Consider the following 25,152-nt stretch of genomic DNA (forward strand, 5'->3'; position numbering starts at 1 on the left):
CTTGTGTATCGCTGGTGTGGGAGGCTGAGGTAAGGCCAAGGGCCCGACAGGGCTGGTGGTGGAGGGGGGGGGGGCGCTTCTGGGAGCGGGTTTTGACCCGCGAAGTGCTCAAGGCTGGCGGAGAAGTTAGGGCTGTGTCCACGTGGAAGGGAAGGGTCACTGTGGAGGGAGAGGATGGACAGGTGTCTGGGGCCAGTTTTCATCATTGGGGAGCTGACCAGGCGGTAAGGGTTAGCGTGTGCTTTGGGTGAAGTGTGTGCTGCTCCTAGAGTAACAGAACAAATTAATCTGAATTGAGTCTCAAGTGTAATTTGAAAGTAACAACAGTAGGCCCTGAGTTATACTTGGCAGAGGTTGCAGATCCTGCAGTGTTCTCCGATTTATTTGACTTTCTTCACAGCCTCAGAATTTGTGGTGGTCTGTACCAGTCGGTTCTAACTTGGCTATAAGAAGCTGTATCTTCCCCACGCTACCTGTTGTGGCTGTGTTAGTGTGGAGATCCAAGAGCAGGGAAGTTTGCAGAGGAGGTTATATTTTACTGAACTAGTTGAAATCAAACAAGGGCAAATGTAATAGTGTTGCTTGTAATATTTATCGAAATAAGCATGGGGAAGGAGAAGATTGAACACTAATGCTGAGGGTGGTTTATCTTAGAAGAGAATATGACAGGAAGAGCTAGAACCAGAGCAAGAGGAAGACGACATCCAGGACAGGAGACTGCTATTCCTTCTGTAGGAGCTGCAGCTGTAAGTTGGTTCTCTTTTTAATTAGCACAGCTAGGCTTTGAAATGTCATAGTTCAACTACTTCCTGTTTTAATATCAGGTATATATGTTAGATGATATATCTGTGCATGTATCTATTATGTCAGGTGTATAGTTGTATGAACTCCTTTTTGTTAAGGAAATTTTTGTATGCATACAAACAAGTACTCTTTTATGTTACAGTTGTCGTAACAGAGCTGTATGTCATAGCATACAGATGTTTTCATACTCTGCTTTGTCCACTGTGATACCCTGCAGAGAAGCAGAATACATTAGGCTGGTGCTGCTGTTGATGCATATTTGAGCACAACCTGGGTCTGGCAGGTGTTCCTGTTGGTTTTAATTTTAATATCAAGGGCTTTCTGCCTCTGCATTTGAACTAGTTTTAGGGCTTGTTTTCTGCATATGTGCCCTGTTTGAACTGTAGCTTGAAAATGGCTGATAACTTCTTTATTTGCAGCCACTGCCACATACGTGGAGATTTTTTAAAGCATTTCCTCAAATTTGTCAGTTATAAATAACTGTCTTTCATTTGAGAATGTGATTAGACTGGAGGAATATTCTTAGTCCATTTTTTGCCAGTGTCAAACGAGTTAAAATTGCGATAGAAGGTAGTTTATGATTCTATTTCTCAAATAGTGAAATGTGTCTTCCCAACATGGAGACTTAAGCCTCTAAGGATGACACCAAGAAGTTGGAGCTTGGCTCTCCATAATGGTGCATGATGGGAGGACAAGACACAATGGGCACGAATTGAAGCAAGAGTTGTTTCGAGTGGACATAAAGAACAATGTTTTCATGATGAGGACAGTCAAGCATTGAAAAGGGTTGCCCACTGAGGTTCTGCAGTCTCATGGTTGACCTTGCTTTGAGCAGGAGGTTGGACTAGAGACCTCCTGAGGTTTCTTCCAGCCTGTTATCTTGTAGTTCTGTGAAGGATAGGATTGTTGAAAACCCCCTTCCCCACACCCATACAGTGAACCCTACCCCAGCATAATCTCTCCCTGCAGTTTGACTTGATCTGAAGCTCTGCTCTAATCCATTAATATCTGGGAAAGGAATGTAGTCAGCTCAGGATAGCAGGGCTCAGTGCCTAGCTGTTGGTCTAGAGAATCCATGTAGGTGACATTGCCATTTCCTTCAGGGACCAGTATGGAATACAGGTGAGAACGGCAAAGCAGAACTCATCTTTTCTGAACTACTTTTATGAATACTACAGGGAGCACAAAACTTGTGATAATATGCTGTTACTGAGGTAGTACTAGACTCTGATGATTTTCACATATACTCTTTAGGGTTGGTTACATTCAGTCTTTGCAGTAATGCTTATGGGTATTTACAGACTTCTTAGAGGGTATACTTTTGACAACTCTTATAATGTGTAAAAATAAGGTGGGGAGTATAAAAACAGAGAGGCCTGCTTAGTTACTGATCTTGTGTTCAGTGTCAGAACACGCATATGGGAATCAAAAGACTTGTACCAAAAGCTCTGAGAGCAAAGGAATAGAGGAATTCCAGGACGGATTGCTGGCAGGTTGTGTGACACTGTTTCAGGGGGTTCTTGCTGCTAGCGCCAGGCTGGCCTTCTAGCTCATGTTTCATGATCATCCTTGATATTGGCCTCTTGCTCACTTACACTTAGAGAACTTGATTACTCCTGGAGGGACTAACTTGTGGGGCAGACTGCAATCCAGTAATGTGAAACTTTGAATTGTGGGATTGCTCGTGGCTGAAGGTTGTGTGTTGCAGTCCTTCCAGGCATGACACTTTTTAATATTATTTATTCACTAGACACTAAAATTACAAAAGATATTTTTATAAAATAAGTAGTCAGCTACTTGAAGTTTCAGAGGGGTCGTTAAAAATGAGAAGTACAGAAGTTTTAGTTAGAGCTTGGAAAGAGAAGATTTGCATTTACTACTAGTTAAATGAATATTAATTTAGAAAAATATTTCCTGAACCCCATTATTTTGGAGTTTGAAGTACAAAGTAAAAAGTCTGCTACTTATATAGGAAAAAAAAGATTTAACCTTATGTAACTGTTACAGTTGGGTATTTCAGTATTCTGTACTTGGTTGGTGACTTTGTTTTGCTGTACTCTTGGAAGTATGCTGTTTCTTCAGTTGCAGTAGAAAAAGTTGTTCCCAACTATTGCACATAGAACAGACTTTGCCAAGTCAGCTGCCCAGCCATCAGCAACCTCAGCAGCCATATGTTCGTCCATCAGTATCAGAAGAACCTGGTAGCTGTGGACGACAGAGTGGCCCTCAGAGTGTTCCACAAGGGCAGAATGGGAGAAGGCCAGAAGGTCAGAGGGGGTGAAAAAGTTCATTGCCCACAAGAGCAAGTGTTTTGAAGAGAATGCAATTAAGGCATTCTTTAGACTGTATTTCTATTTTTTCTCTTCAAAATGAGATTTATTACTAAGATTTGGAAAAGTTCACTGTACATGCCTTGTGATGATAGTATTGTCATTTTAAGGTGCAGTGTAACTGAACCAGGAAATGTGGAAACTACCTTAAGTTTGTTCTCCGTCTGTACCATTTCCTCTATCAAAATAGTTTAAAAAAGAAATTAGAAAGCAGTTGTCACAATTAGTTGTGTGAATACCAATAGTAAATTTCATTTTGATATTTCATTGTTTTTCTTGAATCTTAATAAGGAAATTAAAACTTTCTTAGCTATTTCACATCACAGTGTATTCAAACATTCTGGTTCCAGCTGGAGCTGAAATGAAAGATCTGTCCTCCCTGTATCTGCAGAAGAGATTATTAATTTGGAGGGTTTACATCTTTATTCCATCTGGCTAGTGAGCGGTTCTATTTGCTTACTAGTTAACTGTCTGTAAATCTTATGAAGCTAATGTGTTACCTGAATGCTATTTTAAAATGAATTTACTACATAGCAAAAGTTGAAGCTTAAAAATAAGAGAAATCATGAAATGTTATATCTGACTTTCAAAATTGAATTGTATTTAATTCTTATTTGTATATAAAACTTGATTGTAATTCTTCCTCTTCCTCAAATTTCAAAACAGTAGGATTACAGATTTCGTCAGGATTTCAGGATTTGTCTGTAGCAGAATGGGGTGGACGTCGTAGAGGTTTCCATGACCTCGGGGTAACCACTCGGCAAGCCATAGAGCATGTTCGAGAATCAAAAACTCATATGTTCAGATTAAACTATAGACATATAAGCAAGTTGAAATGAAAAATAGTTTTGCTTTGTTTCTGCTTTTAGTATCCCCTGGAGAGCCAAATTAAAAAAAAAAAATAAATCTGAAGAGGAACAGTAAAATGACATGTCTGATGGCAAAGTGCTCCAGACAGAATTTGTGTAGTGTTTTAAATTGCAACTATTTAGACATAAGTGATGATCTGTGTATGTTCCTGATGTCCACTTTTGCAAGCAGGACTCTTCAGGACTCTGTAGGTTTGCTTCTAGAAGTTTGTAACACATAGACCTAACCACATTTGTAAAGATCTTCTAATAAATGTGGAATTTGAGACCTCTTCTGAAGGAACTTTTTCATTTAAATAAAAGGTGATATGCTTCTTTCCTTGAGATGACATCATGCATATGAAAAGAGGTAAAAGGAAGCAGCCATGATGGTCCTGCCTTCTTGCTAGAATGCAGTTGTTTTTAATGTTCAACAGTGCAGGTTCTGTGATGATAATAGTTTTGTATTGCAAATGACTCTGTGAGACATCACAACAATATAACAGCAACTGTAGTCCACTTTTGCTTAATTGAATGATAACTGGAACGTGCCATGGGCCCAGGAAGAGTAGGGCTTAGTTCTTCTCAAATCACTTTGGGCCAGAAGCAGTAAAGTTGTTTCTTTCTCACCTAGATTTTTGATCTAGAGCTGTGCTGATGGTAGACCATGAATTGCTGCACTTAGTAGGCAGCTGTATTGCTGGCCTCTTGTTTTCTCTTTATAGCTTTGTACAGTTTTCAATATAATATACATGCTTTGTGAGTGGTAGGATTTTTTTTTTTCATCTGAGGTGTTATATTTCAGATGGGAAAAGTGGGTAATGAAAACCAGATTAAATGAATGATCCATAATTGTCTGCAATGTATTTTTTTTATTAGACTCATGTCTTTAAAATAAATTGAAATGAGACATGAAGAAATAGGTAGAAATACTTTAAATAAGTAAGTGATCTAGGGCTAGTTCTTACTGTTATGGTCTTTTTGTTTGCTTGTTTTGTTTGTTTGAAAACTCTTGGAACACCAAAAGAAATGTCATCTTGTCACATACGAATGGGAATGTGGATCTCTCTAGTTACTGATACTCTGTTAGCTTTTTTGCTATGTTTATGATTCATGTAAAGAAAGATTAATTTGTCCCCAAAGGTGGTTTGTGTTTTGGTGGAAATTCGTCTCTCTAGTACCTGGTACTAATCCTTTGGGAGACAGGTTACTGATCTAAATGCTTACCTCATTTGATGTGAGAATTTTCCTGACAACTGAAGGAATTATAAAAAGCTTTAATAATTGGGTGAGTGTCTATGGTAACACTATGCCTATGTGAGCATTTCCTGTAGCTTACTGAGCTAAAACAGGTGCAGAACACAACTGACCTCTATAATCTTTGTCTGAGTGCCTTAGTTTTTTAAAATTTCTCAAAGCTGTTGAATTACTATATACTCGTAAAATCTTGTAACTGCTAAGATGTTTGCCTCTCATTTTAGGTTCTTCAGGCGATATGATAAAATTAACTGCAAATTACTTTCTTTTGACGTCCCGACCCCAGTGGGCTTTATATCAGTACCATGTTGGCTATAGTCCTGAGATGGAAGCACGCCGTCTTCGATCAGCTTTGCTTTTTCGGCATGAAGAGATAATTGGAAAGACACATGCATTTGATGGGTCAATATTATTCTTGCCAAAAAAACTACGGAACAAGGTGTGATATGAGAATGCTATTTTATTTTTTATTTTGAGTTGCATTTTGTGATGCTTCTTGTTGCTTACTGGTCTGGGTGAAGGTAGAGAATTGATGTCCCATGAGCAACATTTAGTTGGATTGGATATATTAGTACCAGCTAATTTGCTTGTGTAGAGAAATTTGGTAATAAACGTCTGGTTCTAATGCTTAGGTTCTGCAGGCTAGAATAATCCTCTGCACAGGAGTGAATAGTACAGACAGTATTTTTCCTTTTGTTTTCTTTCTGCTTAGATCTTTTAATAACTTCTATATTTTAACATCCAACATAACTGAAAGGGTGGATGTATTGGGTGTATGTGGCATGGTTTTGGTAGCTGGAGGGGCCCGGCCTTGCATGTGTGGGAAGAGGTTAGGGGCTGCCCTGTGCTGTACACAGCCATTTCCAGCCAGCTTCACAGTGGACGCACCACAGACCAAAGCTGAGCTCATCAGCAAATTTGATGGCACCTCTGTGTATTTAAAAACGGGGAAAAATGCCAGAACAGAACAAAAATCTGAGAAGAAAGGAGTGGTAGAGGGAAAATGCCATGTACTGATGGTAATCCCTGCCCTCCGCCCCTTGTGCCACTCACTGCCTCACTGAAGGGACTGAGTGTAACCAGTGGTGTTAACAGAGGGGGCAGAGGAGTCCAGAGTGAAGTTGAGCCTGGAAAAGGGAGAAGGGGAAGATGGTTTCACTATGTGTTTTAATGTTTGTCTTTTTGCCTGCCAGTACCTGAATCAGTAATTAAATATATATTAATTAGCAATATATTAAGTTTGTTTTCTCAAGTTGAGTCGTTTTTCCATGATGGTAATTGGTAAGTGATCTCCCTGTCTTCATCTTGAATTCAGCTGCTTTGGGGATAGCCTCCATTCTACTCCATTAGTCGTCTTCACCCAAATGAAACAAGCATTTTAGGTTGTGTTTTACAGCCATAGTAGCAAATCAAATACCTGTTTCAGCTAAGTCTTGAATTATTACTTAGAATCTTAATGTACAAGTCCAATTCAATATTAATGGAGCGAAGTCCAGATATAGCCCCGATTGACTCTAGTTTTATTAACCTGACTTCACTTTCTCAGGTTACTGAAGTATTTACTAGGACTCGAAATGGAGATGGTGTGAAGATAACAATCACGTTGACTAATGAGTTGCCACCTACTTCACCTACATGTCTGCAATTTTACAACATCATTTTTAGAAGGTTTGCTTTCCAAGTTATGTCTTTATAAGAAGTCATTCTAAAAATATCTGCCTCAAGATTTTTCTTTCTGAAGAATGGACTACAAATCAATATCACAAGTATAAATTTTTAAGCCTTTGTAGCTACCGTTAAGATGTGCCCAACCGCATCTGGCAATATTTTAATGTGCAGTTATATGCATGTTTCTGGTGCATGTTAGTGTGAAATGAGTTTATACCATTTCCTTGAGAAAGCAAATTCGCACTGGAGTGCTAACTGTTGTAGGTGGTTAGTCCTATCTCTGCCCTCCTTTTGTGTCTGTGGATTTGCCTCTTAAAGCAAATAGTAGTGCAGGACCTTAACCTGGCAAATTACGTTTTTTGCTGTAGTCTGTCCACTTAACCTTGGTACCTGGACTGCCTGGTTCACCTGAAATGTAGCTTGTTTAGACTGCTACCTTCAGCTGGTTGGTGAAGGGTTGGGTTGTATGCTAAGTTATTCTCAACTGATTAATTGTCATTAATAAGTGTCTATGGCCTTTCTAAATTGAGTTTAATGAAAAGTTGACATTCATGACTATTTCATCTAGTCAGATGAACAAAAAATGAGGTTGTGCAGAGGGATGGGACCATGCAGAGTTTGATAAACTGAATAATAATGGTAAATTACATCCATATTTCAACTTCTAGGCTTTTGAAGATGTTGAATTTGCAGCAGATTGGACGTAATTATTACAACCCCAGTGACCCAATCAGCATCCCTCATCACAGGTTTGGCAAAAGGGGTACTCAGGTTTAGGAGGGGTGCAGGGAGAAAGGATGATATTTTGATTCTTCTCTGGTGGTTTATCTTGCAATAAACCATGGACTTAAAAACTGGTATTCGCGGGAAGCGTGAGACCTCGTTCTCCTAACTTGCTTTCTTCTATGTGTAAGATCTCATTACTCTTTACCGGTGTGTGTTCTTCTATTACATTTTACTCCAATGTCAGAAACCTTGCTTAAATGTCTGTACGGCTGAGATCTCTGAATATGTTAATTCTAAAGCTGAGGAGCATCCAGCCTTCATTCTGAAGGCCTTTTAATCTGCAATGTAAATTCGTATCTGTCCATACCCCGCTGGATGGGTAGTTCTGGAACTCACCTATTGCTAGCCGTCATGTCTTGTCTTGTACCTGTTCCCTGCTGGGATCCCCTACAATGTGACTGATGCTTCTGGCTAGCCCTAGGCCTATTGCACAAGTTAATAAGCTTGAATTTGACTGGAAGCCCCATCACACTGCTGTGGTGTAATCCTTGCTTAACCTAGCCTACATAACCTGGTTGATGGAAGAAACTGGACAGTGTTCTACTAGACAAACTACTGATCTTTTTCTCTTTAAAGTGTCTGGAATACCCATACACTTTGTGTTTAAGATATTTAAGACTAATAGCATGAAATAGATTTCTTAGGGTTTCAGGCAACCTCTCTTTCAGTTCCGTTATATTGCTACATCATTAAATTAATCTTTTTGTCTTGACTAAAAGATACGTAGATTTAAAATACTTTTGGTTTTCTTAACTTTCAGGAGCTTGTTTATATTTGGATAATGGTTTCTTTTTGTCTTGACTGCTTTCTAGTGTCTGGGAAAGTGGACAGAAATAACTCAAGGGGTGAGAATAGAGACACTTTAAAGCATGTTAAGATTCTGTGTGTTCTCTTTTGGCAGGTTGATGATTTGGCCGGGCTTCACAAGTTCTATTCTTCAGTATGAGGAAAGTATTATGTTATGTGTAGATGTGAGCCATAAGGTTCTTCGCAGTGAAACAGTGTTGGATTCTATGCACAGTCTGTATAACCAGGTTGAAGAGCAAAGATTTAGAGATGCCTGTGCTAAAGAGCTGATAGGTTTAGTTGTTCTTACAAAGTAAGTCTCTTTGGACTCCTGTTATCTTAGAGATCTATTTATTTTTTGGATGTTCCATGTCCTGAAGTATACAATGAAGCAACAGAAAGCATGAAAATGATATCATTGTCAAGCTAGCAAACTAATCAAGGTGACAGCATTTACAAAAGCAGGAAGTCCATACTGGATTAGTTCTGATTTTGTGGGGTTTTATTGCAGTTTAGCTTTTAGTAGAATTGATAGCCTGTTACAATTGAAAACTTGAAGTTACTGCTGCTGATAGGATGAAAGCTTTCAACTTACATGCGTATTGCTGTTAACTTTTTTGTCCTACAGTTTTATTTCTTTTCTATTTGAGTTAAGATTTTAAAAAAAACTGATGAAATTGTTTATTTAGGTACAATAACAGAACATACAGAGTTGATGACATCGACTGGGATGCCAATCCACAGTGTACTTTTAGAAAAGCAGATGGTTCTGAGATCAGCTACGTGGACTACTACAAAAAGGTATGGAAACTTAACTGTCAGTGTGTGCATTGTGCTTTTAACTTGAAAAGTTAGAGCCCTGTTAGAGGTTTCTTGTGGTGCATGGGTTTGTAGTTCATAATTTTCTTTAATAGAATTCTATTTGTAATGGATACTGTGTAATCTGAGAGCAGTAAGTAACCTACGCAGTGTGATTCGGCATGAGTAGTCCATCCCAATGAGTAGTCGGTCAGGCAGAAATGCCAGGAGACTTGCATGGATGAACAAGGAGCTCCTGGGAAAATTCAAAAAGGAAGCATAAAGAAGGTGGAAGCAGGGACAGGTAATCTGGGAGGAATACGGAGACATTGGCCCAGCAGGCAGGAATGAGGTTTGGAAAGCCAGAGCCCAACTGGAATTAAATCTGGCCAAGAACGTTAAAGGTAACAGGAAGGGCTTCTGTACGTAAGTGACAAAAGGAAAACTAGGGAAAATTTGACCCCACTGCTGTGAATGAGGCAGGGCCCCTGATGACAGAGGATGTGGAGAAAGATGAGGTACTGAACACTGCCTTCGCCTCAGTCTTTACTAGCAAGGCTGCCATTCAGGATTCCCAGGCCCCAGGGACCAGGGAAAAGTCTGTAGAAAGGAAGACGTACCATAGGTGGAAGAAAATCGGGTCAGGGAATACTTAAGCAACTTAGACATACCTAAGTCCATGGGCCCTGATGGGTTGCACCTACAAGTCACTGAGACAGCTGGCTCATGTCATTATGAGGCCACTGTCAATGATCTTTGAAAAATGGTGGTGATAGGGAAAAGTGCCTGAGGACTGGAGGAAGTAAAATGTCACTCCTATCTTGAAGTTCGAGAAGGATGACAACACAGGGAACTACAGACCAGTCAGCCTCACGTTGATCCATGGGTAGGTGATGGAGCAGCTAATCCTGGAAACCATTTCCAGGCATATGAACGACAAAAGTCATCAGGAGTAGTCAGCATGGCTTCACCAAGGGAAAGTCATGCTTGAGCAACTTGGTAAACTTCTATGATGAAAAGACTGGCTTGGTAGATGAGGAGAGAGCAGTGGATATTGTCTGCCTGCACTTCAGTAAGGCTTTCAATGTTGTCTCCCATAAGAAGCTTGTAGAGAAGCTGATGAAGTGTGGGCTGGATGAGCAGACGGTGAAGTGGATTGACAGCTGGCTGAATGGCCTGGCCCAGAGGATGGTGATTGGTGGCACGATGTATCATTCGAGGCCAGTGTACCCTAGGGGCCAGTACTGGGTCCAGTCCTGTTTAACGTCTTTATTAATGATCTGCATGATGGGGCATAGTGTACCCTGAGCAAGTTTGGTGATAATTTACTGGAGGTAGAACATATGGACAGCCATCTTAAGAGAAACCACTCTTCGATACTTTTGGTTCTTTGAAACAAAGTTAATGTATGTCTTTCATAGCTTAACCTTCTCTACCATTGAGGGCTGCCACTGTCATTGTGAAATCTTTGCACGTCAGTTTCCACGGTAAAATGGATGGGATTTAATAAACTAGAAGCAAAATTTATGTTATCCATTCTAGGTCAGAATAGACTTTATAAAGGATAAATTTTCCTGCCTTCTTGCCTTTGCTGTGATCTCACTGCTTTGTTTTTAAATGTTATCCTTTGGATGGGCTGAGGTGTGGTTCTCTTTAAGAAAAAGTTAAACTATGAAGTATGTTTGTCGAATGTCAGCTTGTGTTGCCTTTTTTGGGGGGAGGGGGGTGGTGTTTGTTTTTCTAGACTAAATTAGTGACTGCTAGACAGACCAACTCTTGCCAGATGGAAGGAAAGGTTGCAGGAGGGTTGAATTGTTTTGCTTTTCTTTGTTTTAGGAAAAATACTCATTTTCTAAAGTGAGCGTTATGATGAAGAAAACTGAGTGTTTGTTATGAATAAACTAACATACGATATATATTTCTAATGCAGCAATATAATCAAGAAATTACTGACTTGAACCAGCCTGTCTTGATCAGTCGGTCTAAGAGGAAGAGAGGAACCATGATGCCAGTATCTGTGGTTCTAATTCCAGAGCTATGCTTCCTAACAGGTACTGTAGCATTTTTTCATATCAAAGCATCTGTCAAACCATAATGGCATACTGGAACTGGTGTTTTGACAGCAGCCTCCTGCCAAGTTAAGTAGAAATGTTTTGTTTGTATAAATGTGAGTTCAGAAAAAAGTTTTGTAGCTGAAAGATTAGATATTTAAATGAGGCCAAAAAGTTTGAGGGGTTTTGAAGTTGCATAGTCTTTACGTATGGTGTTCAGCATTGGCCCACTGATAACTTGTAGTTTTTTGGCAGTAGAACTTCTGTTGAAAAAGAGAAATTTATTATAAATTGATAATTTTGTAAGATACATAAATATGTATTTTCCTCTGAGATACTTACTTTGCGCCAGCAGTGCCTGTCCATCTCAGCAATGTTTTGTTTTGCTTTGGAAATATAAATAAAAAGCCACATGTCTTGTGTGGTTTCCTCTCAAGTGCAAAAATATGGAAATTTTTTTTTGTGTGCAGATGGGAATATATGTACAGGGAGCAACTGAAAACCTTGATTACTACTGATACCAGTATAGGTTTACTTTTCTTAGTCCTTAGTCTAACTTTTACTCAGAAAAAGATTTTGCTGTTAACAGGATTAACTAAGAAGATGCGTAATGATTTTAATATGATGAAAGACTTGGCTATTCATACACGACTGCCACCTGAGCAAAGGCAACGTGAGATTGGAAGACTTATTGACTACATCCAAAAGTATGCTACCTTAGTATCTTCTGTACTTTTGTAATGAAAAAGTTGTATAATAAACTTCTTTTTTGCAACAAACTTTGGAAATCTTACTCCTTTTAAAAAAAGAAAACTCCCAGCAAGAACAAATTTCTTTATGTTTTAATTTAAATCTTGTTTTTAAACAGAGATGACAACGTTCAGAAGGAACTCCGAGACTGGGGTTTAAGCCTTGATTTTAATTTTTTATCCTTTACGGGAAGAGTTGTTCGAGGAGAAAAGATCTTTCAATCAGGAAATGTGGTAAATAAAACAGCTTCTAAAATCTTCTGGGTCTCTCACTGGTGAAGCAAGTTCTTAAGGAAAGAAATACTACTTGTTTGTTTATAAGTGAAGGATTATGAGTGAAAACGTTATACACAAGTCTTTGTCCAAACAGGAGACTTGCAAACTTCTTGAAATTGTTTATAAGTTCTTTTTAGAAACCCCTGAAGATTTTTCTGGCTTGCATTACAATAGTGTCTTCCTTGCAAAAGTGTCTGTAGGGTGTTGATTTTCTTTCTCTCCCATCTCTTATTTACAGTTTGATTACAATCCTCAGTTTGCTGATTGGTCAAAGGAAAGTAGGGGAGCCCCCTTACTCTGTGCAAAGCCTCTGGACAACTGGTTATTAATATACACACGGCGCAACTATGATGTTGCTAATACATTGCTTCGAAATCTGTTTAAAGTCACACCATCTATGGGTATCAGAATGAACAAGGCAACCATGTAAGTGACTTTAGAAAGCTGATGGAAGAATCATTTTATACTTACTGAGGTATATCTGTTAGCATGCTTAGGCTGTTAAATGCGGAGCTAGTATAGTATGTCACACTACTGACTTCTGTGAGATTTTTTAATAAAACAAAGTTGCTTTCAGTATGCAAATTGTTCAGTTTTCTCTAGTCACTGATTTTTTTTACTCACGCTTTTATTTGTGAGAGCTTTGACTGGGGCTTAAAGCATGCCAAAACCAAACAGTGTTAGACATATAGTCATTGAGCAAAACCTTCTCAAGTAAGAGCTATATGTAACGCACAAAGGAATATATGTTTTCTTGCTGACTTTGGATGTATTCTGATTTGTTCTCATTGCAAGTATGTTCCTTTGAGTACCTGTGCTTGCTTTTAAGTTTGAATTTCATTGCTCTTGGAAGTCTGAGTTGGGGATGATTCCTGTTAATCTTCCAAATATGTGAATATTGTACATTTATTAATAGCTATAAATGTGACACTTCATATAGTACTGATGCATAATGAGCATTTATGTTTTGCTGAAGTTTCAACTGCTGTTGGTTGTTTTTTTCTGTAAGCATTTTTTCTCTTCCTTTTCAGGATTGAAGTAGAAGATGAAACGGGAGCTTATTTAAGGGCTTTACGGCAAAGTATTACCCCTGAAACGAACATAGTATGTATTTGAATCTGTAATTCCAAATCATGTTAATCTCTGTAATTGGTGTTTCAAGACTAGCGGGATTCATTCTCAGAAATAAAACTCTTGGCTCCTGCGTAACTACTACATGCCTGCTGATACTCCTGTTCAAACCCCAAACTATGTGTATCCTTCTGGAAAAGAGCATTTGTACTTGACTCTGAAATACAGACGCTGAAACTTACCAGGTCTTTCTTTCATTGTGAACATTTGAATATTTCTCTTGAGCTCAAGAAACTTTTCCTAAAGAACTACAACTATTACATAAATCTGAGAATGCAGCTTCTTAAAAACATGTGTTTTTTTTCTTTAAAGGCAGTTTGTATTTTGTCTAATTCCTGAAAGGATAAGTATGATGCTATCAAGAAATACTTATGTACAGATTGTCCCGTTCCAAGTCAGTGTGTGATTGCTCGCACTTTAAGCAAGCCTCAGACTGTTACATCTGTAGCAGCAAAAATTGCCTTACAAATGAACTGTAAAATGGGTGGAGAACTTTGGAGTGTTGAGATTCCAGTAAGTATTTTTTTTTTTAAATGGTAACTTTTCTTTATTGAGCCTTATTTAAAAAGCAAGCCTTTTTCCCCAAAAAAGAAAATTGAGTATTCTTTGCGTAGTTGGTTTTGTGTCTGTGAGAAGAGGCATGAAGTTAAATATGACATAAGGAGACATTTAATTAAGAATTCAGTGCCCGTGGTTTACCTAAGTGTCCTGAAACCATACAGCTTATGTCATGATCTTGTTACACTATAGGGTGGAGACGATAGGTGCTTTGGCATGTCTTCACTTACTAATGCATGTTCTGTATTGATTCCTTTTAAGATGGAGCAGGTGATGATTGTGGGAATTGATTGTTACCATGACACTGTGTCTGGAAAGCAGTCAGTTGCAGGATTGGTCGCTAGCCTGAATCAAACAATGACACAGTAAGATTTGAATGCCAAATTAAAAAAAAGAAAGAATCGTTATCTTTCCCTTAACTGAAAAGTAGCTTGAATGTGGTGGGCCCTCATGAAAGTGTCCAAGTTGTTACTGTACATTGTTAATAAGAACTATATATTGTGAATTATTTTTTCCACTGCATCCCTTGAGGAGTAGTCTTGTCCTTCCGCAGTGCTTGGGAGAGGGGGAAAATGGTGGGGCAAGGGCTGGGATGAATAGAGGGCATCGGCGTGACAGGCTCTTCTGCCTTTTGAGTTGACTTGTGTGAGAGTTTTTTGAAGGAGAGGAATTGCACATGGTGATAAGGCATTTGTCTGCCACAGGGGCTGAGGGCTTTGTGAGGGAAATATTCTCATAGTACACTAACTCTTGCTTGACTGCATTGACCCACAATACCCATAAAGACTAAGTGGTCATAGCTATTTTAAACATAACTTCATTGAAGTAAACCTGGGAAATGCTTTGAAGGTCATCTTTTATTTTGTTCTTCACAGGTGGTTCTCCCACTGTGCAGTTCAAAGTCGTGGGCAAGAACTTGTGGATAGGCTCAAAGACTACTTGCAAAGTAAGGGAAGGCTTTCTGCTCTTGTTGAGTCAGATGTAGGAAAGACAATTTAGCTTTCTCAAAACACACCTCCTCTACTGCCTTGAGGGCAGGCGTCACCAGCTTGCACTTAGATAAAACCAGATTAAAAATGCAGTTGTAAATATTGCTGAAAATTAATAGCATTTTGTCTACATTCTTTCATTGATTCCCATATTTCTTGGCAATAATTAAATACTACTTATCAATGTTCTTCAAAGAATGCTTTAAAGGAGATGGATTTAAAGGATGACAGCTCCTTGATGTGAGAGAGGCCAGCAGAGTAGATGATCTCCTTAGGGTCTGTCTTTTTGTGTCGATACACAGGTAAACCAGAATTCCTTTTGCTTTTGTGTATCATGATGCATACCTGTTTTAGGTTACTGAAAGGTTGAGGACCTTAGGTTTCAAGACTTACTGCTGTTTTTCCAGTAATAAAAATCCATTTTTGTTTTGGAATGAATTGTCATCAAAACTAACAGCTTTTACTCTTTTTTAATTTTTTTTTTTAAGCTGCTCTAGGAGACTGGTTCAAGTGGAATTAGCGTTTGCCCTCTTGTATTATTGTGTATCGTGATGGTGTGGGAGATGGACAACTAAATACTTTTCTTAATTGTGAAGTGCCTCAATTTCTGTATTGCTTCAAGAGTTTTGGTAAAGACTACAAGTAAGTCTGTTTCCACCAACCTTCTTTTTTATACTGTAAGAAAAATACACTGGGATACAAAAAGTGGTTAGAAATGAAGATTGTGTTGTCTTTTCGTCATTTATTTTTACTTGAGCTCAGATTACTGCTTTTCTGATGATGATTTATGTGATTTGAGATACCTAACTTGTAATATAATAGGAAAAGTTTTTAGTACACACACCACATGCCTGTTCAATACACATGTATACCAATATACTCTTGAGGCATTCTTGATGCGTATGGTAATTAATACTTTTTTCCAACTGGTTGATCATAGCCTGATTACTATCACTTGTGTCCGGTAGGTCCATTTTTATCTTTCCACTCCTGAAAGAGCTAGCTATTGTCCAGTCACTTCTGTTCTGCAGTTTTCAACATTCTGCTTTAAAACTTACCAACTGCAGTGACTTGGTTTCTTAATCTGCTCTGAAAAATGAAAATATTTCCTGACACCGCAGGTGAGCGGAGCACAGAACAAGTAACAGCTAGTAGGAATTGAAGTGCTTACTTCTTCTGTTTAGCTTCTGTTAAGGGCTTGCACTTTACCAAAAATACTGTTAAAACACGGTGTTTTCTGTATGAAAAGATGAGGTAGAGAGGCAGCAGAAATCAGATCTGTGTTTAGAAGATCCCTTTGTGGTCTGTTTTGTGTCTCCCTGTGAAGTTAAATATAAGCTGGATTGGTGAGAAATAGTACTAAAATTGCACCTGAAACTAAAAATCTGAAGTTATGAACAATGTCTATTTTAATCTAAATCAATGAACTAGTGAAGACTTATATGTGAAATTAATGCCCTGGAGAACTCTAAAATTGCTTTTAATTTGAAGCTCTAGAGAATCTGTCTTGAAATAGTTTCAGTGCTGTTTTCTGCATAGTTTTTTTTTTTTCTTTTAATTTTATTTTCATTTATTTTTTGCTCTTTATGTGAGTGAGCAGCTAGAATGTATTGAGTTCTGTCCAGAGGCGGATCAGGAGCGAGTTGAGAGTTTGTGGGTGCGAATTAAGGGGCAGGCTGGCAGGGGTGATACTGTTGTGGGTGTCTATTACAGGCCACCGGATCAGGATGAGGACGGTGATGAGGCCTTCTACAGGCAGCTGAGAGCAGTCTCGCAATTACAGGGCCTGGTTGTTGTGGGGGATTTCAACTACCCTGATATTTGCTGGGAGGCCTACTCAGCCAGCCATCCCCAGTCCAGGAGGTTCCTCCAGTGCGTTGATGATAACTTTCTGATGCAAATGGTGGATGAGCCAACTAGGAGAGGAGCGCTGCTGGATCTGATCCTCACTAACAAGGAGGGTCTGGTTGAAGAGGTGAAGGTTGAGGGCAGCCTTGGTTGTAGCGACCATGAGATGGTAGAGTTCAGGATCTCATGTGGCAGGAACAGAATAGCTAGCAGAATCACAACCCTGAACTTCAGGAGGGCCAACTTTGGCCTTTTCAAGCAATTGCTAGGGGAAATCCCATGGGACAGGGTACTAGAAGGTAAGGGGGCCCAAGATAGTTGGTTAGCATTCAAGGACTGCTTCTTCCGAGCTCAAGATCAGAGCATCCCAACAGGTAGGAAGTCAAGGAAGGGTACCAGGAGACCTGCATGGTTGAACAGGGAACTGCTGGGCAAACTCAAGTGGAAGAAGAGGGTGTACAGATCGTGGAAGGAGGGGCTGGCCACTTGGGAGGAATATAAGTCTGTTGTCAGAGGATGTAGGGAGGCAACTAGGAAAGCTAAGGCCTCCTTGGAATTAAACCTTGCAAGAGAGGTCAAGGACAACAGAAAGGGCTTCTTCAAATACATTGCAGGTAAAGCCAACACTAGAGGCAATGTAGACCCACTGATGAATGAGGTGGGGGTCCTGGAGACAGAGGATACAAAGAAGGCGGAGTTACTGAATGCCTTCTTTGCCTCTGTCTATACTGTTGGAGGCTGTCCTGAGGAGCCCCGGACCCCTGTGGCCCCAGAAGAAGTCAGGATAGAGGAGGAATCTGTCTTGGTTGATGAGGGCTGGGTCAGGGACCAATTAAGCAACCTGGACGTCCATAAATCCATGGGCCCTGATGGGATGCACCCGCAGGTGCTGAGGGAGCTGGCGGAAGTCATTGCTAGGCCACTCTCCATCATCTTTGCTAAGTCGTGGGCAACGGGAGAGGTGCCTGAGGACTGGAGGAAAGCGAATGTCACTCCAGTCTTCAAAAAGGGCAAGAAGGAGGAGCCGGGTAACTATAGACCGGTCAGCCTCACCTCCATCCCCGGAAAGGTGATGGAGCAACTTGTCCTTGGTGCTGTCTCTAGGCACATCAAGGACAGGGGGATCATTAGGGGCACTCAGCATGGCTTCACCAACGGGAAGTCTTGCTCAACCAACTTGATAGCCTTTTATGAGGATGTTACCCAGTGGATAGATGATGGTAAAGCTGTGGATGTGGTCTCTCTCGATTTCAGTAAAGCGTTTGACACGGTCTCCCACAGCATCCTCGCAGCTAAACTGAGGAAGTGTGGTCTGGATGATCGGGTAGTGAGGTGGATTGTGAACTGGCTGAAGGAAAGAAGCCAGAGAGTAGTGGTCAGTGGGACAGAGTCCAGTTGGAGGTCTGTGTCTAGCGGAGTCCCTCAAGGATCGGTTCTGGGACCAGTTCTATTCAATATATTCATTAATGACTTGGATGAGGGATTAGAGTGCGCTGTCAGCAAGTTCGCTGATGACACAAAACTGGGAGGAGTGGCTGATGTGCTGGAAGGCTGCGCAGCCATTCAGAGAGACCTGGACAGGCTGGAGAGTTGGGCAGGGAGAAATTTAATGAAATATAACAAGGGCAAGTGTAGAGTCCTGCATCTGGGCAAGAACAACCCCATGTACCAGTACAAGTTGGGGACAGAGCTGTTGGAGACCAGCGTAGGGGAAAGGGACCTGGGGGTCCTAGTGGACAACAGGATGAGCATGAGCCAGCAGTGTGCCCTTGTGGCCAAGAAGGCCAATGGCATCCTGGGGTGGATTAGAAGGGGTGTGGTCAGCAGGTCAAGAGAGGTTCTCCTCCCCCTCTACTCTGCCCTGGTGAGGCCGCATCTGGAGTATTGTGTCCAGTTCTGGGCCCCTCAGTTCAAGAAGGACAGGGAACTGCTAGAGAGAGTCCAGCGCAGAGCCACGAAGATGATTAAGGGAGTGGAACATCTCCCTTATGAGGAGAGGCTGAGGGAGCTGGGTCTCTTTAGCTTAGAGAAGAGGAGACTGAGGGGTGACCTCATTAATGTTTATAAATACGTAAAGGGCAAGTGTCAAGAGGATGGAGCCAGGCTCTTCTCAGTGACGTCCCTTGACAGGACAAGGGGCAATGGGTGCAAGCTGGAACACAGGAGGTTCCACTTAAATTTGAGGAAAAACTTCTTTACGGTGAGGGTGACTGAACACTGGAACAGGCTGCCCAGAGAGGTTGTGGAGTCTCCTTCTCTGGAGACATTCAAAACCCGCCTGGACGCGTTCCTGTGTGATATGGTCTAGGCAATCCTGCGCCGGCAGGGGAATTGGACTATATGATCTTTCGAGGTCCCTTCCAATCCCTAACATTCTGTGATTCTGTGATTCTGTGATATTTTAGTCCAAGACTTACTGTGACAGTTGTGAAGAAACAAGTGAGTACCAGGTTCTTCGCACATTCTGGTGGAGCACTTAAAAACCCACCCCCTGGTACTGTTGTTGATGTGGAGGTTACCAGACCAGAAAGGTAAGTTAGTATAGACGTTACACTTCTGTTTGCTGGCAACCTGATCGTAAAGGAAGTATATCTGATACTAAACTGACTGTGGGATCAAGCAGAAGAATACTTTCCACACTTTTGTCCTTTTGAAAAGAAATCATAGTGAATGTGTAGATAAAAGAAATTGAGAAGCTTAAATTTTATGAATTCAATATGCAATTATTTCATGGTTTCCAATATGTATCATTTGTGTACATCAGAGTATTAGAGATACTTTAAGTAAGTGTCTGTGTGTTTCACTTGTTGGTGTTTCTTTTTTTTAAAGGTTTAGTACTGAATGAGTGACTATTAATAAGATTGCCCAGCTGTTCTTAACTGAAATGAAATTCTCTCTGGCTGTAGTTTTGACATTGCACCTAAGTTTTGTTACTTTGAAAGGGTGCATTTTATGAGCAAGTGTTGGAAGTATTCTTTGGTGGTTGGAATGTTGCTAGAAGAAGACTCAGAATTGTACAATTACAGGTGTAAGTAACACGTACACAGATCTCCCTGGCTTCACTTGCTGTTAGTATTGAACGGTTTTGCAAGTCACACTCCATGAAACTCGGGTCGCATGTGTGGGAAATGCAAAGCTCATTCAGTTCATGATGAAAGGTTTGGCTTTGGTCAAGGGATGCTGGAGCATGAGGGAACAGTGCCGTCTTCTGTGGCAGAGCTCGGTTCCGATAGGTACTTTTGCCTTTCTTGTTTTGTATTTTACCAACTCGCTGCAGGTGCTCCAAGTGTTGTGATAGATGACAAACAGCCAAACATGGCTCGAGGTGCTAAAGTAAATGAGGAGCATAAGCTAAGTATGTGTGCAGGGTGGTTATCAGGGGAAAACTGTATATGATGAATGGTTAAGACCTTCATGGTCTTCAGACCTGTTCCTTGTGATAAGATTATTTACATTCTTCCAGATCTCCCAGACTTTCAGAAATAGAGGAAACTGATTATTTTGTGACCAAAGCATAGGCATACTTCAGGGGTTTACTTAATATGCTTAAAGTGACTTGAAGAAAATAAGTAAGACAAATTTGTGGGGATTTGCATTTTTCTAAGAAAAGCAGCCCTTTCTGTATCAGACTCCTGGGGTTTTGTTTCTTCTATTACAGGTACGATTTCTTTATCGTGAGTCAGGCAGTGAGAAGTGGTAGTGTTTTGCCCACTCATTATAACGTAATTTATGACACTAGCAAACTGAAACCAGATGATGTACAACGTTTAACCTACAAACTTTGCCACATGTACTATAACCGGTCGGTAAGTATTTCCTCTGGGAAATGACAGTATTTGTTTTCTAAGGTTGCGCATCTCTGCAGTAACAACACACAAGAAGATAGAAAAAGGTATCCTTTTCTACCCATGCCAATCCAAAAAGCCTGCAAGTATGCCTCTTTTCCTGGAGTGGTGGCTTGAGAACTAGACGCTTTATAATTATGTGATCTGTCTGAAGACTAAAATCATCTTTATTCTCACTGGAAAATACTTGTTGTTTTGAGTATTATTCCCAAAATCTATGTCAAAAGCAAAACTGAAATGATTATTTCTTACCTGCAGAAATACTAGCTTCTCTGTATGGAGGTGGAACCGTGTTCCTCCATTTCCCTTAAGGCTTCTGTTGCATACCAAGACCAGCACACAGTCAGCTCATGCCTGAGGTGTGCTTTAGATTTGTCGGTTTAGCAATGATAAATATTTCACATGACTTACCCATGTCACATCTTCTGTGATATCCAGCATCAAATGTAAACCTATGTAAGAGGCCTTTTTGGGGTGAGGAGGGAAATGGAATCGGGAGGTTTTTGCACCTATTCTTCCATAAAGCACGTTTTTTATAATATGTTCAGTGTATGTAATGTTGTTTTCACAAATCGCATAAATACAGGAAATACAAATTTTACATGTATCCAAACATTTGAATTCCAGGACTTTCTTTGTTACAGTGAGTGCATGCTTCTTTAAATACTTGAAAATAATTATTTTTTTTTTTCTCTCCTTCTGCAGGGTGTTATCAGTGTACCTGCTCCTTGCCAGTATGCTCATAAACTGGCTTTCCTTGTTTGTGAGAGTATTCAAAAAGAACCAAACCTGTTGCTTTCAGACAGACTTTACTATCTTTGAAGTTGAGTACCAGCTAAAAAATTGTGCAGTTCCTTTCTAGGGAATGTAGAATTACCTGGGTTTTTGTGTGTTTTTTTGTTGGTTTTGTTGTTGGTTGTTGTCTAAGAGATATATGCATGGGATAATGAGCATGTGCAGTTGGGGAACTTTGTTTTCATTGTAGCAGAAAAAAGCTTGAGATAGCAGATCTGCATTTTGAATAGGTCTCTGCTTGCTATACAAACTATGTAATAATTCATTATTTTTTAATACTTATTTACTAAAGTGTTTCTGGGATTCTTCACAGAAGGTTCTGTTCTTCTTAATGTTTTGGGGAAGTCTTACACAGAATTATTTTTAGCATACAAGATACATAGTTATGTGGACCAAAACCCAAACTTCTCCAGTTAGCACAGTACTCTCTTAATTTTCAAAATGCAATTGTTTCTTCCTTGTTTTTCTTGGCTGTTAAAATGAGGGCAAAATTTTGTCTCCTAAACTATTTCATATCTTAAAAACAGGCTATTGGCCATTCTTGGTTATCAAGGCTTTGTTTTAAGATTGCATAGTGCTGTAACACCTGTGGAAGGGTTTTTAATACTTGCCCTTGTAAGTGATTTGCAGACCAACTAGAAACTGCCTTGTGCTCACTTGTGTCCCTAGGAGCAGAGGGAAGTGATGTGGGACTTTTTCAAACTGGCATAGCTGAGGAGGAAGTTCTATGTAGACCAGAGTTTCAGGAATGAGTGTCAGAGGCAGAATTATTTCTGTATCTTATCACAGCTATAGGAACACCTTTATTATCTAAGGCCACAGTATTCTCTCCACAAAAAGTGACAGATCTCTTTGACTAAGCTTGAATGCTGTTACAGGAGCTGTGTCACTTAGCATGGACTATCCTATTGACATGCTTTTTCTTAGCCTTGTAACTTCATATTTACTACACGGTGTAAATCGTTTTAGACAACTGGAAATTCGTAACTGGAATGAACTAATTTCCATCAAAGAATGTCAGCGCACTGATGTGCAAAAAAGTAGATAGTGTTACTACTATTCATGGGTTTTTTGGAGGGGTGGTGTGCAGTTCTAAGTAATGGGAAGTGCTTAGGCCTTGGTTTGTATTGTACTTCTAAGACTTTAATTGGTAACTGTTCAGCAGGAATATTCTGGCTCTGACACTTCCATCTCAGGACTATAGCCAACATGGTACTGATATAAAGCCCACTGGGGTCGGGACGTCAAAAGAAAGTAATTTGCAGTTAATTTTATCATATCGCCTGAAGAACCTAAAATGAGAGGCAAACATCTTAGCAGTTACAAGATTTTACGAGTATATAGTAATTCAACAGCTTTGAGAAATTTTAAAAAACTAAGGCACTCAGACAAAGATTATAGAGGTCAGTTGTGTTCTGCACCTGTTTTAGCTCAGTAAGCTACAGGAAATGCTCACATAGGCATAGTGTTACCATAGACACTCACCCAATTATTAAAGCTTTTTATAATTCCTTCAGTTGTCAGGAAAATTCTCACATCAAATGAGGTAAGCATTTAGATCAGTAACCTGTCTCCCAAAGGATTAGTACCAGGTACTAGAGAGACGAATTTCCACCAAAACACAAACCACCTTTGGGGACAAATTAATCTTTCTTTACATGAATCATAAACATAGCAAAAAAGCTAACAGAGTATCAGTAACTAGAGAGATCCACATTCCCATTCGTATGTGACAAGATGACATTTCTTTTGGTGTTCCAAGAGTTTTCAAACAAACAAAACAAGCAAACAAAAAGACCACAACAGTAAGAACTAGCCCTAGATCACTTACTTATTTAAAGTATTTCTACCTATTTCTTCATGTCTCATTTCAATTTATTTTAAAGACATGAGTCTAATAAAAAAAATACATTGCAGACAATTATGGATCATTCATTTAATCTGGTTTTCATTACCCACTTTTCCCATCTGAAATATAACACCTCAGATGAAAAAAAAAAATCCTACCACTCACAAAGCATGTATATTATATTGAAAACTGTACAAAGCTATAAAGAGAAAACAAGAGGCCAGCAATACAGCTGCCTACTAAGTGCCTACTAAGCACAGCCTACTGTGCTGATGATCTACCATCAGCACAGCTCTAGATCAAAAATCTAGGTGAGAAAGAAACAACTTTACTGCTTCTGGCCCAAAGTGATTTGAGAAGAACTAAGCCCTACTCTTCCTGGGCCCATGGCACGTTCCAGTTATCATTCAATTAAGCAAAAGTGGACTACAGTTGCTGTTATATTGTTGTGATGTCTCACAGAGTCATTTGCAATACAAAACTATTATCATCACAGAACCTGCACTGTTGAACATTAAAAACAACTGCATTCTAGCAAGAAGGCAGGACCATCATGGCTGCTTCCTTTTACCTCTTTTCATATGCATGATGTCATCTCAAGGAAAGAAGCATATCACCTTTTATTTAAATGAAAAAGTTCCTTCAGAAGAGGTCTCAAATTCCACATTTATTAGAAGATCTTTACAAATGTGGTTAGGTCTATGTGTTACAAACTTCTAGAAGCAAACCTACAGAGTCCTGAAGAGTCCTGCTTGCAAAAGTGGACATCAGGAACATACACAGATCATCACTTATGTCTAAATAGTTGCAATTTAAAACACTACACAAATTCTGTCTGGAGCACTTTGCCATCAGACATGTCATTTTACTGTTCCTCTTCAGATTTATTTTTTTTTTTTAATTTGGCTCTCCAGGGGATACTAAAAGCAGAAACAAAGCAAAACTATTTTTCATTTCAACTTGCTTATATGTCTATAGTTTAATCTGAACATATGAGTTTTTGATTCTCGAACATGCTCTATGGCTTGCCGAGTGGTTACCCCGAGGTCATGGAAACCTCTACGACGTCCACCCCATTCTGCTACAGACAAATCCTGAAATCCTGACGAAATCTGTAATCCTACTGTTTTGAAATTTGAGGAAGAGGAAGAATTACAATCAAGTTTTATATACAAATAAGAATTAAATACAATTCAATTTTGAAAGTCAGATATAACATTTCATGATTTCTCTTATTTTTAAGCTTCAACTTTTGCTATGTAGTAAATTCATTTTAAAATAGCATTCAGGTAACACATTAGCTTCATAAGATTTACAGACAGTTAACTAGTAAGCAAATAGAACCGCTCACTAGCCAGATGGAATAAAGATGTAAACCCTCCAAATTAATAATCTCTTCTGCAGATACAGGGAGGACAGATCTTTCATTTCAGCTCCAGCTGGAACCAGAATGTTTGAATACACTGTGATGTGAAATAGCTAAGAAAGTTTTAATTTCCTTATTAAGATTCAAGAAAAACAATGAAATATCAAAATGAAATTTACTATTGGTATTCACACAACTAATTGTGACAACTGCTTTCTAATTTCTTTTTAAAACTATTTTGATAGAGGAAATGGTACAGACGGAGAACAAACTTAAGGTAGTTTCCACATTTCCTGGTTCAGTTACACTGCACCTTAAAATGACAATATTATCATCACAAGGCATGTACAGTGAACTTTTCCAAATCTTAGTAATAAATCTCATTTTGAAGAGAAAAAATAGAAATACAGTCTAAAGA

General features: G+C 39.5%; 1 pseudogene; it reads left to right on the top strand.

The window, feature by feature from the left end:
* Positions 1 to 662: 662 nt before the first annotated feature.
* Positions 663 to 21,546, top strand: LOC137673528 (piwi-like protein 1; annotated as a pseudogene).
* Positions 21,547 to 25,152: the final 3,606 nt, after the last annotated feature.

This window comes from Nyctibius grandis, chromosome 25, assembly GCF_013368605.1.
Source record: "Nyctibius grandis isolate bNycGra1 chromosome 25, bNycGra1.pri, whole genome shotgun sequence".
In the NCBI taxonomy this organism is placed as follows: domain Eukaryota; kingdom Metazoa; phylum Chordata; class Aves; order Nyctibiiformes; family Nyctibiidae; genus Nyctibius; species Nyctibius grandis.